Here is a 5337-nt window from a genome sequence, read left to right as displayed (position 1 = left end):
CGACCGACTAGAATCGTTTTACCGTGCTGCGTATAATATTTCACTATTTCGAAGTTTAGTCGCAACCTAACTGCCACCATATTTAAGAAATTAAAATTTTCTTTAGAAATTTGGTTCCAAAAATGAATACTGTAGTAAAGTGACCAACCATTACTTTTTAGAGTGTAATCGTAGATGGTCTAGCGTACCGTCTGGGATACTTGGCGTGGAACGACCCTCATCTCCTCCAAAATCCGAACACTAAACCCGAAAAAACGTTCGAAATGCCCAAGTCCATTCAGGGATTCATAAAACACGAATTAAAAAGAGCGAAACCAACCCTGGACTACGCTTTTCCTCTGGGGGAAATTACATGTATTGGTAAAGGCACCTAATTTTTGTGACAAAGAAAATTTACAAGATTTGCAAAAAAACCCAAAACAAAACTTACAAAGAATAAAATACCCGAAAGTATTTGCCTTTTCATAGTCGAACCTGACTGTGAAGAACGCAAAATAAATGCAAGCGAAGTTGCAATGCTGCGCATTAGTAGATAATTCTGTGAATTTACGCAAATGTATTCTGACGGCGAGGTGACCAGAAACTTTATTAAAGCGTTCATGTGCACGTATTTGAGATTTCTGGCGCACAAGCCGATTTCCTGCTACGGGCAGAGCAAAATAGCCGGTCGTGAGAACGATAACCAACAAGCTCTCGTAGGACGTGCCAAGCAAGATTTAAACGTAAAAGTGATCTGCATTTACCGCATAACAGAACGGTGTCCTCCGCGCGTACCGCGCGTACCGGCCGACAGAGAAAGAGCAACGTCGGAGTGATGGGGACAGGGGAAGCGGAGACGGCGACGGGCGGGAGAGGTCACGAGCCGTCAACTCAGCGCGACCGGTTATACATGCCCTTTCTGAGCGCGGCGAGTTCGGTGAACCTACCCCCTGTCTCCGGGTCGACGGGACTCGCCGCGACGACTCTCCGCCCTGACGCGTCCGCTTATACATGGGGAGGGCGAGTCCAGAAAACCTGTTTATTTCGACTCAACGCGCCCTCGTCGGGTCAATGTAAACGGGCCTTCAGATAACGTGCTCGATGCTCTACCGCTGAGCTACGATGGCGGCTATCCTCCAAGCCACTTTATTGGGTATATCAACATCATCATCATCATCATCATCATCATCATCATCATCATCATCATCATCATCATCAGCAGCAGCAGCAGCAGCAGCAGCAGCAGCAGCAGCAGCCTGATTACGTTCACTGCACGACAAAGGCATCTCCCATGTTTCGCCAGTGAACTCGGTCCTGTGCTTGCTGCTGCCAAATCATACCCGCAGACGACTTAATCTCATCTGCCCACTTAATTTTGTGTCTCCTCCTAACCCGCTCGCTTTGTCTAGAAATCCATTTAATAACTCTCAAAGACCAGTGGTTATCCTGGCTACGTGCCACATGCCCGGCCCATGTCCGTTACCTCTTCTTCATTCCAGCTATGATATCCTTAACCCCGGTTTGTTGCCTACTCCAATCTGCTCACTTCTTGTCTCCTAAGGCTACAGCTACCATTTTCCTTTCCATTGCTCACTGCGTCGGTTTCAATCTGAGCTGAATCCTTTTTGTAAGCCTCTGGATTTCTGATCCAAAGCTAGGTACCGGCAAGATGCAGCTGTAATTAAACTTTCTTCTTGAGGGATAGTGGTGACCTACCTGTCGTGATTTGAGAGTGCTTGCCAAATTGGCTCCTCCACATTTTTATTCTTCTATTTACTTCAATCTCGTGGTTCGTCTCAGCGGTTATAACCTGTCCTAAGAAGACATTGTCTTTTACAACTTGACGTGCACTATTACCTATCTGGAAGCGCTTCCCTCTTCTAAGGTTGTTGTACATTACTTTCGTTTTTGCAGAATCATTTTTAGACCAACTTTTCTGCTTTCCTTGTCTAACTCCCTAACCATGAGTTGCAATTCATTCCCTAAGTTACTCAGCAATGCAATGTTATCGGCAAAGCGCAGGTTACCAAGGTACTCTCCATACATCCTTACCCCTAACTGTTCCCGTTCTGGGCCTCTGAAAACCTCCAGTAAGCACGCGGTAAATAGCATTGGGGAGATCTTATCCCCCTGCCTTACTCCCTTCTTGATCGGTATTCTATTGCTATCTTTATGAAGCACTATGGTAGCAGTTGATCTCCTGTAGATGTTGTCTAGGATGTTTATTGGGTATATATGTGAATTAAAACATTGGAGTTTCAGTCAGCGGCACCAGTAGCCATGGCGGCGAGTTTGGCACACTCGTTATGAGCCTTTTTCGCATCACGTAGGAAACGAACTTATTACGATTTCCGAGCAGACCAATAGTCCCTCGTATACAACATAAAGGCACCAAGTCTGGCAGTACAAGAGCCTTGTCAATGAATAAGGGAAAGAAGTGTATACTTAAAGGCTGGTTTTTCGGTGTTTTGACTCAACATTATTGAGATATAACAGACAATATTGCCAAGAAAAGAAGTTATTAGACCGAATTGTAATGCAACTATGAAGAAAAAAAAGTGGGTGAAAAGATAACTTGCCGTGGGCAGGAATCAAACCTGCGACCTTCGAATAAGGTGTTCGATGCTCTACCACTGAGCTACCACAGCGGCTGTACTCCCAGCCACTTTATTGGTAAAAATGTGAATTTAAACGTGGGAGTGTCAGTCAGCCACACTCTTGATGCACTTTGGTTAGAGGCAAATTTGAAGAACCTCTACTCTTACCCAAGCTTTCTAATCTATATTCCCTACACAAGAAGAAAAAAATTGTGGACCTTCAGGCTTCACGTTCAAGAGTTGAGCGCCATAGCTTTATTCATTTTCTTGTGCGTACTTCAAACACTTGGTGTATGAACTGTTTTCATACCTATTTGCAATACACCCACCACGTGCCTTAAAGTGTGCTGTTGCATGTGTGCCTTTTGTTGTAGGTAACTGGCATAAAGATAGTAAGTCGTTATGATAAGCTGATGTTCTGACGCCTGATGGCAATTTACCGCTGAACAAATAAAATTACGGCATTTGTCCAGTGAAGTAGGTATGTAGGACGCGTGTGTTTGTAGAGAGCATGAAAGTTACGTTAACTGCATTTCCTAGCAAAGAAGTTATTTTCACTTTACTCACACGCGGAGCTGTGGCTGTGTCAAAGAACCCCAGCTTCCAACTACAACAACCAAGGTTCGCTCCCCACTCGGAGGTAGATTTATTTGCTCTTTATCATTTTTCTTGAATTTTCGGTCACTTAAAGCCAATTTTCGCTCACAACCACCGAGGCCAGAATTTCTGCGAGACGAACTCGTTCATGCTGTTCCGTTAAAATTCAGATTTTACGAACAACGATATTTCATGGAATCTCAGTGGCCAAATAAATATTGTGTATATTTGTTTAAATTTGCAAAATGCCTGTGTATAACGTAGATAACCAACCCTTAGTAATTTATTCATTGTTTTTAAAACACTTTTGTGCATTTAGCATCAACGATAGTTTAACCTGCATGTCGACTACAGGCACATATTCAATTCAGGGTGCTATCTTTTTGTGAGTGTACATTCGGCAGTTTAACTATTTTCTTCATCCACAAATTGTCAACAGCAACCTGGTAAGTCTCAGCTATCAAAATGTGTAAGGCCTTAGAATACGCCAACGCGCATGTCAATAAAGGGCAAAAAAAAAACAGTTCGACTTGTCTTTCACCATTCCAAATATATTTTGGTTTCTAAACAAAAGTAATAAAAATGTAACGCACAAACAAACATATATTTTAATGCATTAAAGTAGTTGGGACCAGGCATGCAGCAAGGAATATTTCAAGGGGAGGGGCAGGGGCAAGGCCTCATTCTTGATTAAAGTCTTTCCTCGGCAATTAGCAAAAGAGCTTTCCGGGAATGTACCAAGTGCTTTATTAGAAAAGAATGAGAAAAAAGTTTGAATGCAGCATGAGAGGTGAGCCACACAACAATCGAATGCAAATTTTCAAACAGCAGTAAAGTTGGTGTGTGTGCACCTGACACAATGCTTCCCTACCAAATAATCTCAATCAAGAAGGCCTATGCAAAATCAGTAATGGGAAAACAAGCGACAAAAAGAAAAAAAGGAGTGGGATCTGCGGCAAAAAAAAACTTGCATATATCAGACGCTTTTTCTGTCGAAATTCTCCCACTCTGTGCTAACAGGCCTGCGGAAAGAATGGCATTCATTTTATGGTAGGCATGTTTGCATAAAGCACACATATATAATCAAGCGAATATCTTATTGTACAACAAATAAATTAAACACGAATCATTCCTGACACAAAAAATTAGAACGTTAATAGTCGTTTTAGAAAAGAGTTTTGAAGAATGACATTGCTGATGGCTTCACTTATAGTAAAGCACACTCTCTTAGAAAAAAAAAGAACAGTAGCCTGCTGAAGACAGCGGGTCACGCTACAATTCTTCGGAAATTCCGCGGTGGCGCGGCCGCCGTGAGCAAAAATAGGTGGTGGCGGCGCTAGTATATAGCGAACTCACTACCTTTGGGTGAGTACCGAGCCCCGCAAACGCTTCGCCACCTTATAGCTGACGTTCAATATATGTGCTCCGGACACTTATTCAAATTGTTTGGACGTTGACAATACGTTCTGTAAGAGTTTTAATCCATTCGTTGTTATGCCTAAGGGACTAAAAGAAATGCCATAAGTTTCTGTCAATAAAACTACATCGGAAAATGCATAAATTTTAATATTCGTGTGCGTAGCGAGAGCACAAGAGACATTCAGTAAAGTTGAAGAATGAAATAGATACGTTATAACATGGTGATGCTGTGCTGCCACCATATATTGCAAGCGTAAGAGCGGCGTAAACAATCGCTGCGTTCTAATGAATCCATGTGTGGTACGACCGGGTATGTTGCAGATATCACGCGTGTTTCGGTCGTTAATCTTTTGAATCTCACGCAGTGTGGTTCTAAGAGATGACGGCAAGCTTTATTTTCACCTGACGATGCTCGTGAATTGAAGTTCGTAAGACATGAAATGCGGAGCAAATGAGCAAATTCAGAGGCTTGAAAGAATTTGCATGAGTTCTGAAGCTCAGATAGATACGGAGCGTAAATATACAAGAATGAAAATCGCACGGGTCTAAAAAAAGAAAAAAAAACGAAGAAAGAACATTTTACGCATTGTTCTTGATAATTCTTTCGGACATCTTATTAACGTTCACGAAGATTTTTGTGAGGTGTTGAACTTATGAAGCTTTCACCGGGTCTTGTGGGTGGTCAAGTTTATTTCTATTTCAATCTGATGCATTCATTCACATCTCTTCCTTGTATTCAGGCGCC

General features: G+C 42.4%; 1 non-coding gene across 1 annotated transcript; it reads right to left on the bottom strand.

The window, feature by feature from the left end:
• Positions 1 to 2555: 2555 nt before the first annotated feature.
• TRNAR-CCU (transfer RNA arginine (anticodon CCU)) lies at positions 2556 to 2627 on the bottom strand. Its single transcript has one exon. It is a non-coding gene; the product is annotated as a tRNA-Arg (tRNA).
• Positions 2628 to 5337: the final 2710 nt, after the last annotated feature.

This window comes from Rhipicephalus microplus, chromosome X (genome assembly GCF_043290135.1).
Source record: "Rhipicephalus microplus isolate Deutch F79 chromosome X, USDA_Rmic, whole genome shotgun sequence".
Classification (NCBI taxonomy): domain Eukaryota; kingdom Metazoa; phylum Arthropoda; class Arachnida; order Ixodida; family Ixodidae; genus Rhipicephalus; species Rhipicephalus microplus.
The sequence above is the reverse complement of the archived record's forward strand: the minus strand, read 5'-3'. Positions and strand labels throughout refer to the sequence as shown.